This window comes from Anomaloglossus baeobatrachus, chromosome 5 (genome assembly GCF_048569485.1).
Source record: "Anomaloglossus baeobatrachus isolate aAnoBae1 chromosome 5, aAnoBae1.hap1, whole genome shotgun sequence".
Classification (NCBI taxonomy): Eukaryota; Metazoa; Chordata; class Amphibia; order Anura; family Aromobatidae; genus Anomaloglossus; species Anomaloglossus baeobatrachus.
In genome coordinates, this window is record NC_134357.1 from 44,124,520 (window position 1) to 44,140,077 (window position 15,558).

General features: G+C 44.9%; 1 protein-coding gene across 1 annotated transcript in view; it reads left to right on the top strand.

Moving 5' to 3' along the window:
* Positions 1-15,558, top strand: part of PTPRE (protein tyrosine phosphatase receptor type E) — a 285,049-nt gene that overhangs the window by 136,715 nt on the left and 132,776 nt on the right. The window lies entirely within an intron of this gene.

The following is a 15,558-nucleotide window of genomic DNA, read 5'->3' on the forward strand; positions in this document are numbered from 1 at the left end:
GATGACTGGGCGTATAAGATGACCCCCAACTTTTCCAGTTAAAATATAGAGTTTGGGATATATCATATATACTGGAGTGTAAGCCGACTTGAGTAATGTGCCCATTGTTTAGTGATGTCCCCTGCTGTAATGTCACCTGCTGTAATGTTCCGTGCAGTAACGAGCCCATTGTTTAATAACATCCTCCTGCTGGTTCCCTTCTGCCCCCTATCATGCCTTTGTTTACACACAATAAAAGAGATTCTCACCTGTCCTCCATTCCTGCGGTGCCTCTAGCTGTTTCTTGCAGTCCGCAGGTACACTACGTGATAGCGTGAACAGAGCAGCCACTACAGGATGTCGTCATGGCTTAACTACAGTTGAATGTTTTACGGCACCACAAAGCAATTCAACTGCAGTAAAGCGCTGACAGCCTCAGCAATTTCAACTGCAGTAAAGCGCTGACAGCCTCGGCGGCCCTGGGAATGCTTTGTGGTGCCGTAAAGCATTCAACAGTAGTAAAACCATGACGGCATCCTGCAGAGGCCGCTCCGTACACCAGATGCTATCACGGAGGGCTCTGTGTGCCTGCGGACTGCAAGGAACAGTTGGAGGCAGCGCGGGAACGGAGGACAGGTGAGAATATCTTTTATTGTGTGTAAACGACGGCACCGTGCACCGCCGTATAAGACGACTCCCGACTTTTGAGAATATTTTCATGGGTTAAAAAGTCGTCTTATACTCCGGAAAATACGGTATTATATTTCTTTGTGGTCATCAAGATACCTGGAAGCTTTTACTTTTCTTAGTGTCTTTTTGTGCTTTTATTTAGCTGTTTTTTATTTGTAGCATAGAAACTTAAATCTAAAGGCTACGGCTGAAGTGACCAATCGGAAACACTAGAACATGTCAGGTGACATGATCGACCAATTAGCTGCTGAATTCTGTATTTCAAGATGGGGCTGGATATGGGTTAGAATATTTCTCAGCGGACATTCTTCTTTTTAAAGAAATATAACATTCTAAAGGGTGCTTTACACACTGCGACATCGCTAACGATATATCGTCGGGGTTACGTCGTTAGTGACGCACATCCGGCGTTGTTAGCGACATCGCAGCGTGTGACACCAAGGAGCGACGATCAACGATCGCAAAAACGTCAAAAATGGTTGATCGTTGACACGTCGCTCCTTTTCATAATATCATTGGTGGTGCATGCCGCCGGTAGTTCGTCGTTCCTGCGGTATCATACATCGCTGTGTGTGACACCACAGGAACGACGAACATCTCCTTACCTGCGTCCACCGGCAATGAGGGAGGAAGGAGGTGGGCTGGATATTCCAGCCGCTCATCTCCACCCCTCCGCTTCTATTGGGCGGCCGCTTAGTGACGCCGCTGTGACGTCGCTGTGACGCCGAACGCACCTTCCACTTGAAGGAGGGATTGTTCGACAGCAACAGCGACGTCGCTAAGCAGGTATGTGCGTGTGACGCTGTTATAGCAATATTGTTCACTACGGCAGCGATCACCACATATCGCAAGGACGGGGCGGGTGCTATCGCTAGCGACATCACTTACAATCGCTAGCGATGTCGCAGCGTGTAAAGCACCCTTAAGAAGCTTTAGTATCAGTTACTGGAACAAAATGACAGAAGTGGCCACTGGATGTGTTTATCATATGATTCTATAATTGTTACTCCGTAGACAAAAAACCCCCAGCATTTTACTCTAAAATGTTAAATGTTGCTTTTTTGTTTTCTTTTTGTGTGGCCCGCGCTATTGTCCCGTCCTCAATAATTTTATATACCATACTATGGAGCATTATGATTTCCCATCAAAATGAATTCTAGGGGTGGGAAATCATAATATTCCTCCATAGTATGGTCTTTTACAAAATTAGTGATGAAGGCCTGGATAGACCCAAAGAAGCATAGAGGGGTCCCTGCGATCCTTTAGATGCGATGGGTCAGGGGGCTATTGGTGGAGTTTTTCAATAGTTAATAGCCCCTGTGCAATAAATTGTCTGGGCCCTTCTCATTTTATAGTGACAACGCTTCAGACATAGATATACAGTATATTCATATACAGTTAGGTCCAGAAATATTTGGACAGTGACACAAGTTTTGTTATTTTAGCTGTTTACAAAAACATGTTCAGAAATACAATTATATATATAATATGGGCTGAAAGTGCACACTCCCAGCGGCAATATGAGAGTTTTCACATCCAAATCGGAGAAAGGGTTTAGGAATCATAGCTCTGTAATGCATAGCCTCCTCTTTTTAAAGGGACCAAAAGTAATTGGACAAGGGACTCTAAGGGCTGCAATTAACTCTGAAGGCGTCTCCCTCGTTAACCTGTAATCAATGAAGTAGTTAAAAGGTCTGGGGTTGATTACAGGTGTGTGGTTTTGCATTTGGAAGCTGTTGCTGTGACCAGACAACATGCGGTCTAAGGAACTCTCAATTGAGGTGAAGCAGAACATCCTGAGGCTGAAAAAAAAGAAACAATCCATCAGAGAGATAGCAGACATGCTTGGAGTAGCAAAATCAACAGTCGGGTACATTCTGAGAAAAAAGGAATTGACTGGTGAGCTTGGGAACTCAAAAAGGCCTGGGCGTCCACGGATGACAACAGTGATGGATGATCGCCGCATACTTTCTTTGGTGAAGAAGAACCCGTTCACAACATCAACTGAAGTCCAGAACACTCTCAGTGAAGTAGGTGTATCTGTCTCTAAGTCAACAGTAAAGAGAAGACTCCATGAAAGTAAATACAAAGGGTTCACATCTAGATGCAAACCATTCATCAATTCCAAAAATAGACAGGCCAGAGTTAAATTTGCTGAAAAACACCTCATGAAGCCAGCTCAGTTCTGGAAAAGTATTCTATGGACAGATGAGACAAAGATCAACCTGTACCAGAATGATGGGAAGAAAAAAGTTTGGAGAAGAAAGGGAACGGCACATGATCCAAGGCACACCACATCCTCTGTAAAACATGGTGGAGGCAACGTGATGGCATGGGCATGCATGGCTTTCAATGGCACTGGGTCACTTGTGTTTATTGATGACATAACAGCAGACAAGAGTAGCCGGATGAATTCTGAAGTGTACCGGGATATACTTTCAGCCCAGATTCAGCCAAATGCCGCAAAGTTGATCGGACGGCGCTTCATAGTACAGATGGACAATGACCCCAAGCATACAGCCAAAGCTACCCAGGAGTTCATGAGTGCAAAAAAGTGGAACATTCTGCAATGGCCAAGTCAATCACCAGATCTTAACCCAATTGAGCATGCATTTCACTTGCTCAAATCCAGACTTAAGACGGAAAGACCCACAAACAAGCAAGACCTGAAGGCTGCGGCTGTAAAGGCCTGGCAAAGCATTAAGAAGGAGGAAACCCAGCGTTTGGTGATGTCCATGGGTTCCAGACTTAAGGCAGTGATTGCCTCCAAAGGATTCGCAACAAAATATTGAAAATAAAAATATTTTGTTTGGGTTTGGTTTATTTGTCCAATTACTTTTGACCTCCTAAAATGTGGAGTGTTTGTAAAGAAATGTGACAATTCCTACAATTTCTATCAGATATTTTTGTTCAAACCTTCACATTAAACGTTACAATCTGCACTTGAATTCTGTTGTAGAGGTTTCATTTCAAATCCAATGTGGTGGCATGCAGAGCCCAACTCGCGAAAATTGTGTCACTGTCCAAATATTTCTGGACCTAACTGTATATATTACATAGTGTCCTCTTTTGTTTGTACCTTACATATCAAATTCCTCCTATTATTTTTGTTATTTATTGTGCCCTCTTTTTATTTCATAGTGTCTTCTCTTGTTAGATATAAACTGAACTAACTGCTGATGGAATATGGTAAAGCTTCTTTCCTAATAAAGGAGCTGAGGATCTGATCTTTTGGTTAGATGCCGCTGCATCAGCAATAATTTTGTATCTAACAAGAGAGGATTATATAGTAAAGAAAGGGTGCTGTGATTAACAAAATTAATGAGAATATGCTATGTAAAGCCTCATTTGCACGTTAGTATTTTTGATTAGTATTTCAATATTTTCATTAGTATTACATCAGTATTTCTATGCCAAAACCAGGGGTTTCTCTAAGGGGTACTTTGCACGTTGCGACATCGCTAGCATCGGCTAGCGATGCCGAGCGCGATAGCACCCGCCCCCATCGCACATGCAATATCTTGTGATAGCTGGCGTAGCGAACATTATCGCTACGGCAGCTTCACACGCACTTACCTGCCCTGCGACGTCGCTCTGGCTGGCGACCCGCCTCCTTCCTAAGGGGGCGGGTTGTGCGGCGTCACAGCAACGTCACACGGCAGGCGGCCAATAGAAGCGGAGGGGCGGAGATGAGCGGGACGTAAACATCCCGCCCACCTCCTTCCTTCCGCATAGCCGGTGGAGGCAGGTAAGGAGATGTTGCTCGCTCCTGCGGCTTCACACACAGCGATGTATGCTGCCGCAGGAACGAGGAACAACATCGTATCTCCTATTGGTGCGACATTATGAAAATGACCGACGCTACACAGATCATCACTTTTCGACTATTTTGCGATCGTTTATCGGCGCGCATCTAGGCTTTGCACGTTGCGAAGTCGTTACCGGCGCCGGATGTGCGTCACTTTCGATTTGACCCCGATGATATCGGAGTAGCGATGACGCAACGTGCAAAGTACCCCTAAAATACAGACAGGTGTTAATCCTTCAATTATAGTTTTTCTCTGTAAACAAACACTGATGTAAAAATACTGAGTAAGGCCTAAGGGACGGTGCTATACATAACAAGAGAGGACACTAATTAATAAGAGACACTGCTTTACATAAGAGGAGAGGACTCTCAATAAGGGACGGTGCTATACATAACAACTGAGGACACTAAATAAGGGACGGGGCTATACATAACAAGTGAGGACACTAAATAAGGGACGGGGCTATACATAACAAGTGAGGACACTAAATAAGGGATGGTGCTATACATAATGAGAGGACACTAAATAATAAGGGACGGTGCTATACTTAACAAGAGAGGACGCAAAATAATAAAGGACAGCGTCATATATAACTAGAGGGAATGTTAATAAGGGATGGTTTTATACATTATAAAAGAGGAAACTATGTAATTAAGAAAGCTTGCAATTATTACCATCTTTTCAGTTAGCCATTAAAAGGTATCAACCACTGAGGACTCTCTGTTCTTTTAAACAATTTTTTTAATTAAGGATGGTGCTTTACATAGGGAGTACACTAAATACTAATAGACTGTGTTAAACATAATAAGGCTACATTCCTGCATCCGTGTGCAGTGTCGGTGTGCTGCTTGATTTTTTATGCAGACCTATTGAGTATGTCGTGTTCCTCATAATCGGATTAGAACAGGACCTGCTCTGAGTCTCGCAGATCTTATTCTCGGATCCATGATTTTCACGGATATGTGAATGAATCTATGAAACTCTGAGTCTGTGTGCCGTGCGATAAAAAATTCTGGCATCACACGGACGTATCATGCAAATGTGAGAATGTGGCCTAAGGGATTTAACAAATATAGCATACCTCCAACAGAATTAATATTTCCATTCAGGACTTACCGCTGACATCTCACCTGATTAGCTTTCTGTTGTTTCTTCTCCATCTGGTCAGACCTTCATGTTTTCATCTTCCAATCACAACTTGTCTCGTCACACTGACCAGAGCAGCCCTGAAAAATAACAAGGTCACATATATTGTATACATACGTTTTTCTCAATAAAAGACCACTATTCACATTTATCTTGAGTGCCAAGTTTCTACACTACTTGAGACGGTTTTGGACCCTACTTGAGCACCACCCCAGAAGTGCCGTGTGTATCAACTCATTATGTCCAGTATTGACCCCAAACTTTACAGTTCAGGTTCAGCCATCCTAGCTGAGAGTAGAGAGGGTGCTATGGAAAATAGCATTAGTCACATCGCGGTGGACAATGTGAGGTCCACATTTGAGCTTTATCTCACCCAAATGTAGGTGAGAAAATGGGTGGAACAGCATGGAAATAGAGAGGATAGATTGATGGGGTGAATTAGCGGGTGCAGTGAAGAAATTTTGAAAGGAAGAAAGAGGGAGAGAGTGGTTTTCTTATTAGAATTAATAAGATAAGGGCACTAATCTTGGACTTTTGGTAAAGGACCACAGCAAGTCACAAAGGTTGGACAGAGGCCCAATGGCTGCCAAAACCCATATATTTTTGCCACATCAATGAAGCGGTTCATCAATCATTGGTGGTGCATGCCGCTGGTTGTTCGTCGTTCCTGCAGCATCACACATCGCTATGTGTGACACCACAGGAACGACGAACATCTCCTTACCTGCGTCCACCGGCAATGAGGGAGGAAGGAGGTGGGCGGCATGTTCCGGCCGCTCATCTCCACCCTTCCGCTTCTATTGGGCGGCCGCTTTGTGACGCCGCTGTGACGCCAAACGCACCTCCCCCTTGAAGGACGGATTGTTCGGCAGCAACAGCAACGTAGCTAAGGAGGTATGTGCGTGTAAGGCTGCCGTACCGATATTGCTTGCTACGGCAGCAATCACCACATATCGCAAGAACGACGGGGGCGGGTGCTATCGCTCGCGACATCGCTTGCAATCGCTAGCGATGTCGCAGCGTGTAAAGCGGCCTTAAGAAGCTTTAGTGTTAGTTACTGGAACAAAATGACAGAAGTGGCCACTGGATGTGTTTATCATATGATTCTATAATTGTTACTCCGTAGACAAAAACCCCCCAGCATTTTACTCTAAAATGTTAAATGTTGCTTTTTTGTTTTCTTTTTGTGTGGCCCGTGCTATTGTCCCGTCCTCAATAATTTTATATACCATACTATGGAGCATTATGATTTCCCATCAAAATGAATTCTAGGGGTGGGAAATCATAATATTCCTCCATAGTATGGTCTTTTACAAAATTAGTGATGAAGGCCTGGATAGACCCAAAGAAGCATAGAGGGGTCCCTGCGATCCTTTATATGCGATGGGTCAGGGGGCTATTGGTGGAGTTTTTCAATAGTTAATAGCCCCTGTGCAATAAATTGTCTGGGCCCTTCTCATTTTATAGTGACAACGCTTCAGACATAGATATACAGTATATGTACAGTATATATCATATATATATATTACATAGTGTCCTCTTTTGTTTGTACCTAAAGGCCGCTTTACAGGCTGCGACATCGCTCAAGCGATCTCGTTGGGGTCACGTAATTAGTGACGCTCATCCCGTCGCTTTAGCGATGCCGTTGCGTGTGACACCTTTTAGCGATTTTACATCGTTGCAAAAACGTGCAAAATCGCTCATCGATGACATGGGGGTCCATTCTCTAATATCGTTGCTGCAGCAGTAGCGAAGTTGTTCCTCGTTCCTGCGGCAGCACACATCGCTCCGTGTGACACCACAGGAACAACGAAGCTCTCCTTACCTGCCTCCCGCCCGCAATGCCGAAGGAAGGAGGTGGGCGGGATGTTCGGCCCGCTCATCTCCGCCCCTCCGCTTCTATTGGGCGGCGGTACAGTGACGCAGCTGTGACGTCGCTGTGACGCTGAACGAACCGCCCCCATAGAAAGGAGGCGTTTCGCTGGTCACAGCGACGTCGCAGGGCAGGTAAGTAGTGTGACGGGTCTGGGCGATGTTGTGCGCCACGGGCAGCGATTTGCCCATGTCGCACAACCGATGGTTGGCGGGTACCCACGCTAGCGATATCGGTCACGATATCGCAGTGTGTAAAGCGGCCTTTACATATCGAATTCCTCCTATTATTTTTGTTATTTACTGTGCCCTCTTTTTATTTCATAGCGTCTTCTCTTGTTAGATATAAACTGAACTAACTGTTGATGGAATATGGTAAAGCTTCTTTCCTAATAAAGGAGCTGAGGATCTGGTTTTCTGGTTAGATGCTGCTCCATTAGCAATAATTTTGTATCTAACAAGAGAGGATTATATAGTAAAGAAAGGGCGCTGTGATTAACAAAATTAATGAGAATATGCTATGTAAAGCCTCATTCGCACGTTAGTATTTTTGATTAGTATTTCAATATTTTCATTAGTATTACATCAGTATTTCTATGCCAAAACCAGGGGTTTCTCTAAAACACAGACAGGTGTTAATCCTTCAATTATAGTTTTTCTCTGTAAACAAACACTGATGCAAAAATACTGAGTAAGGCCTAAGGGACGGTGCTATACATAACAACAGAGGACACTAATTAATAAGAGACACTGCTTTATATAAGAGGAGAGGACGCTAAATAATAATGAACGGTGCTATACATAATGAGAGGACTCTCAATAAGGGACGGTGCTATACATAATGAGAGGATGCTAAATAATAAGGGACAGTGCTATACATAACAAGTGAGGACGCCAAATAAGGGACGGGGCTATACATAACGAGTGAGGACACTAAATAAGGGACAGTGCTATACATAACGAGAGGATGCTAAATAATAAGGGACAGTGCTAAACATAACAAGTGAGGACACTAAATAAGGGATGGTGCTATACATAATGAGAGGACACTAAATAATAAGGGACGGTGCTATACTTAACAAGAGAGGACGCAAAATAATAAAGGACAGCGTCATATATAACTAGAGGAAATGTTAATAAGGAATGGTTTTATACATAATAAAAGAGGAAACTATGTAATTAAGGACGGTGCTTTACATAGGGAGTACACTAAATACTAATAGACTGTGCTAAACATAATAAGGCTACATTCCTGCATCCGTGTGCAGTGTCGGTGTGCTGCTTGATTTTTTACGCAGACCTATTGAGTATGTCGTGTTCCTCATAATCGGATTAGAACAGGACCTGCTCTGAGTCTCGCAGATCTCATTCTCGGATCCATGATTTTCACGGATATGTGAATGAATCTATGAAACACTGAGTCTGTGTGCCGTGCGATAAAAAATTCTGGCATCACACGGACGTATCATGCAAATATGAGAATGTGGCCTAAGGGATTTAACAAATATAGCATACCTCCAACAGAATTAATATTTCCATTCAGGACTTACCGCTGACATCTCACCTGATTAGCTTTCTGTTGTTTCTTTTCCATCTGGTCAGACCTTCATGTCTACATCTTCCAATCACAACTTGTCTCGTCACACTGATCAGAGCAGCCCTGAAAAATAACAAGGTCACATATATTGTATACATACGTTTTTCTCAATAAAAGACCACTATTCGCATTTATCTTGAGTGCCAAGTTTCTACATCTACTTGAGACGGTTTTGGACCCTACTTGAGCACCACCCCAGAAGTGCCGTGTGTATCAACTCATTATGTCCAGTATTGACCCCAAACTTTACAGTTCAGGTTCAGCCATCACTAGTCGAGAGTAGAGAGGGTACTATGGAAAATAGCATTAGTCACATCGCGGTGGACAATGTGAGGTCCACATTTGAGCTTTATCTCACCCAAATGTAGGTGAGAAAATGGGTGGAACAGCATGGAAATAAAGAGGATAGATTGATGGGGTGAATTAGCGGGTGCAGTGAAGAAATTTTGAAAGGAAGAAAGAGGGAGAGAGTGGTTTTCTTATTAGAATTGATAAGAGCACTAATCTTGGACTTTTGGTAGAGGACCACAGCAAGTCACAAAGGTTGGACAGAGGCAGAATGGCTGCCAAAACCCATATATTTTTGCCACATCAATGAAGCGTGTAACTTTTTTATCAATTGTGTGTAGACGCTGATTATGGGGTGGTGGTAGATAAGGGTTTAGCTCATGAACACCTTCAACATTTGTGATAACAGTTTGGTTAAGACTTAAAGGGAACCTGTCACATCCCCAAATTCTATTAACCTTCAGTCAGTGCTGGGGCTTGGTTGCAGCCGCCGCTCACCATATACTGACTGAAGCTGGGCCGATTGCGCCTCTGTGACTGAAAACCTGAGGCTGCCTGGAGGAATAAACTTAATTTCCTCCCAGTAGCCCTGCAGTATATTGGCAGCTTCAGAACGTTATTAACCTGTAGAATAACCCCATATTTTCAGTTTAATATCATCTGGGGACGTGATAGGTTCACTTTAAAAAATGTTTGTGTTTCTCATTTCATTTTGTAATCTGTAAGACTCTACTCCCAGGAAGGAATTAACATTCAGATCCCAACACTAATTGTATCAGAAACTAAATACTCACTAATTGTAAACCAATCAGCCTGTGATAAATGCAGAAAAGTAGAACGCGGACAGCTGACAGGTGTCTAATTTGCATGAAACAATAACTATATATACATATATATATATATATATATATATATATATATATATATATATATATATATACCACCCTGGAGGAGGTTACCAACTAATTATCTCAAGAAAATTGGGGCAAAGATCATTTATTTTCTGGAGTGAACAACATTAGCTCTTAACCATGTGCCGCAGTTTGCCGAGAAATTGTGGGGATTGAAGTCAGTATCACCTTATTTTTGATATAGAAGGGTTAATAGTTTTCTATATTTCTATATTCTATATTTTTAATACCGTATTAGTGAATTTAGTATATTTTGTTTAGTATATACCAGTCTCAGTCTCATATTCAAGGTTTCATTTTTGTTTTATTATTTTCTTATCTCATGTGCAAGTCTCTGAGACTTCTAGGTCATATTTGACGTATGTCTGAGAGGAGGGGGGCAACTGGTGTACTTTCAATGGAAACATTTCATGCAGTGTAAAGGGGGCTTTACACGCTGCGACATTGCTAATGCGAACTCGTTGGGGTCACGGAATTTGTGACGCACATCCGGCCGCATTAGCGATGCCGTTGCGTGTGACACCGATAAGCGATTTTGCATCGTTGCAAAAACGTGCAAAATCGCTCATCGGTGACATGAAGGTCCATTCTTAAAAATCGTTACTGCAGCAGTAACGAAGTTGTTCCTCGTTCCTGCGGCAGCACACATCGCTCCGTGTGACGCGGCAGGAACGAGGAAGCTCTCCTTACCTGCCTCCCGGCTGCTATGCAGAAGGAAGGAGGTGGGCGGGATGTTACATGCCGCTCATCTCCGCCCCTCCGCTGCTATTGGGCGGCGGTTCAGTGACGCTTCAGTGACGTCGCTGTGACGCCGCACGGACCGCCCCCCTTAGAAAGGAGGCGGTTCGCCGGTCACAGCGACGTCGCCGGACAGGTAAGTATGTGTGACGGCTCTGGGCGATGTTGTGCGGCATGGGCAGCGATTTGCCCGTGTCGCGCAACAGATGGGGGCGGGTACCCACACTAGCGATATCGGGACCGATATCGCAGTGTGTAAAGCCCGCTTAAGACTATGTGCCCACGGGTCAACGTACCCGCAGACTTTGCTGCAGGTTTGTCCGCAGGTTTTCCGCAGCTGCTTCACGAAATCCGCAGCTATGCATTGCTGCGGTATTTCTGCGGAGTTGTTGCGGTAAACCTGCGTAAACAGTGCGGATTTTGTGCAGAATTCCTGCAAAAACCCCGGCCTCTGTCTCCATAGTGGAGGAGCGGAAATTCCGCAGATATTTCCGCATGAATAATTGACATGCAGTTACGTGCGGCTGCGAAAAATCCGCAGCATATTCCGCAGCCGCACATACCGCAGCATTGATACAGCACTCCCCAAATCCGATAGGGTAACATGGGGAGTGTCTGTACGTGAATAAACCCGCGGATTTATCTAGAAAATCAAGATAAATACGCAAGTTTTCTGCTGCAAAATCCGCGGGTACATTGTCCCGTGGGCACATAGCCTTACATTGGTTTGTAAGTGGTATAAATTATGCTTGCACAGGTAAATAAACACAAACTAATTTTGCTCACAACAAGTGTGCATTTCCTTTCTCTGAGCACTCGTTAACTATAACGCCTAAGGCTACTTTCACACATCCGGCTTGAGCCCTGCGGCTCAATCCGGCTGTGCAAGCTATGCAACGGATGCGGTGAAAACACCGCATCCTTTGCATAAGTTTTTCCTTTGCGGCCCGCCCGGTTTTTGCCGCTTGCGGCATGCTACTGAGCATGCGCAGTGGCAAAAACCGCATGCGGCGGCCGAATGCGGTATTTGCCGCATCGCGCCGCATCCGGCCGCCATAGGCATGCATTGAGAGATGCGCCGCATCGGCCGAATGCGGCGCGATGCGGTTTTTTTTGCCGCACGAAAAAACGTGCCAGGCAACGTTCCATCCGGCCGCCGCATCGGCTAAATATGCCGCATGCGGCAAAAACCGGATGGAACGCAGGGCCATGCGGCACAATGCGGCACTAATTAAAGTCTATGCAGGAAAATCGCAACCGGCAGCAAAAAAAACCGGTTGCGATTTTCCTGCAAAGTGCCGGATTGTGCCGCAGAAGAAAAACCGGATGTGTGAAAGTACCCTTATTCAATTTAGACCTCACTAGTGATCCCGTAATCTGATCTTTGGGTCAGAGCAGAACAGATACAAAAGTATCTTTAGTAAGGCTGAGCGGATCCGAACTGTCAAAGTCCGGATCCTCGCGGTTTAAAAGATTTCCGGGTGCACGATCCGGATCCGGGATTCCGGGTGCACGATCCGGATGCGGCACTGGGGAAAATCATTAAAAAATAAAGAAAAACAGAAATAAAACAGTGTTTCATACTTATCAAGACTCGGTGTCATGGCGGCACACTGCTTCCGGGTCACGCATTCACTTCCTGTACTGTGCATTGTATACACACAGCTTTCTGTGCTTTCCCCGCCCATTGACCGTCCTCTCGTCTGTAATTGGTTGCAGGCAGACTGCGCCCCCAGCCTGTGACAGTATCTGCCTGCCGTGCAGTCATCGCGGCGCAGTCATTGTCTGCACAGCCAGCGGTCGTGCTCTATGGCTGCTGGCTATGGAGCAGAGCTGAAGCGGTGTGGGACCTCGTGTGGATTACGCCAGACCTGCAGGGTGTTGGGGGTTAATAAGGAGGTGAAGGAGGCTGCGTTTTATTCTCTATTCCAAATAAAGGATTTTTCTCTGTGTTTGTGTTTATTTACATTCACTTACAGGTTAGTGTGATGCAGATATCTCGTAGCCGCCTGTGCCATCACTAATCTAGGGTTTAGTAGCAGCTGTGCACTGCTATTAACCCATTATTACCCTGATTGCCACCACTCCAGGGCCATCAAGAAGAGCCAGTAAAGCATCAGGATTGTAACATCTAATAGATGCGGCAATACCGGGCGGCTGCGGGCGGAGAATACCAGCCTTCAGCCGACGTTATCATTGCTTGGGATGAAAATTAGGGGGATCGCACGTCGTTTTTTTAATAAAATTATTTATTTAAATAATAAAAAAAAAGGCGCATCACCGGCACAACCATGCACACTTCTGACAGAAGTGTGCATGTGTTTCTGTGTACATGCACGCTCATACTCAGAGAGCACAGGCTATGCCGGCTGATGTCATGTCAGAGTTGTACGAGTCTGACAGCGCATCACCGGCACAGCCGCACACACTTCTGACAGGAGTGCGCATGTATTTCTGTTTACATGCACGCTTATGTTCAGAGAGTGCAAGCTGTGCTGGCAGATGTCATGTGAGACTTGTACGAGTCTGACAGCGCATCACCGGCACAGCCACACACTTCTGACAGGAACATGCATGTGTTTCTGAAACACATTCACGTTCACGATACTGACCCACAGACACTTGCACCCAACGGCCGTCCTGCCGCCTGTGATTGGTTGCAGTAAGCTGACATGCTGACACTCAGAATGGGGGCGCATCTAGCTGCAACCAATTACACGCACCGGTGGACGGGCAAAACAATGAATATTGAATTGTCGGCTCCAGAAGGGAAAAGTGTGAAGGAAGGAGATTGCTGCCATGACACAGCCTCGGGTGAGTACACCGCACGCGCTCGTACCCCCTATACCCCTCCCTAATCTCCAGATTCTGGTCCCCATAAACTTATATGGGCACCGGAATCCGGAGAAGATCTGGATTTTTTTTTCAATCTGGCAGGGATCTGACGATCCCGTATTTTGGCAGATTCGATCAATTCTAATCTTTAGGCCGGAGTCACACTTCTGAGAGACTCGTGCATCACATCACCCGACATGGCCTGCAGCTCTCTTGACAGGAGCATCTCAGCTGCATAGAAATACATGCAGCTGACCCACTCCTGTCAGGAGAGTGTGTGGCCATGCCGGGTGATGCGATGTGAGACTCGTGCGAGTCTCTGACAAGTGTGACTCCAGCCTTAGATTAAGGCAGCCAGAGAACTAATAAATCTGTTAAGGTATGTGCACACTTAGGCGGGCTTTGCACGTTGCGACATCGCAAGCCGATGCTGCGATGTCACACGCGATAGTCCCCGCCCCCGTCGCAGGTACGATATCTTGTGATAGCTGGCGTTGCGAAAATTATCGCTACACCAGCTTCACATGCACTCACCTGCCCTGCGACCGTCGCTCTGGCCGGCGACCAGCCTCCTTCCTAAGGGGGCGGGTCGTGCGGCGTCATAGCGACGTCACACGGCAGGCGGCCAATAGCGGCGGAGGGGCGGAGATGAGCAGGATGTAAACATCCCGCCCACCTCCTTCCTTCCGTAGAGCCGCCGGCGGCAGGTAAGGAGATGTTACTCGCTCCTGCGGCTTTACACACAGCAATGTGTGCTGCCGCAGGAACGAGGAACAGCATCATACCTGTCGCGGCAGCGTAATTATGAAAAAGTCGGAGCCTGCACCGATGATACGATAACGACGCTTTTGCGCTCGTTAATCATATCATCTAGGATTTACACACAACGATGTCGAAAGTGACGCCGGATGTGCGTCACTTTCAATTTGACCCCACCGACATCGCACGTGCGATGTTGCAACGTGCAAAGCCGCCCTTAGTTTATTTGAGTGGTTCTGCTCCCAAAAATGCCTGGAAAAAAAGCTCAAAAACACCTAAAAGAAACTTTCCATTTACTTCTATCGTAAAAATTCTTTGCGGGAATTTGAGTTGTTGTTTTTTTTTCACATCAATTGGAATTTTTTTCCCTGTTTTTTCCCCACTACATTTTATAGTAAAATATTGTTTAAAATTACAACTTATCCCTTAATAATTAAGCCCTCGAATGAAAGAAAAAAAGTTATGGCTCCCAAAAGACGAGAAGGAAAGAAAATATCTCACAGCCATGAAAGCGATAAAAGGCAGAACTAATATATTGCAACACAGCAGTAAAGGCGTGAATCACATACGTGATCAGGATCAGAAGTAACCTTGTGGAGCTTAAAAAATTTTTTTAAAAATAAATAAAGTGTATTGGATTGAAAATTACAGAATAAATTATAATCTCAAATAAAGATAACATATTACATAGAAATTAAAATATTATATACAAGAGTGAATAACGTAAAAAAATATTACGAGAATCAGTGTTGGGAATTCGGGGGGGGGGGGTGTGTTTCAAACTCTAGTCTCTCCAAAAATGACTGATTAAACACAACCGCCCATAATCTATATATAACTACCACCTCGCTCATGTCACCTTCCTGTGATGACATTCACACAATAGTTGAGGTGACGCCCACCTATAACTATTTGATGTTCTGTTTTAAATTTG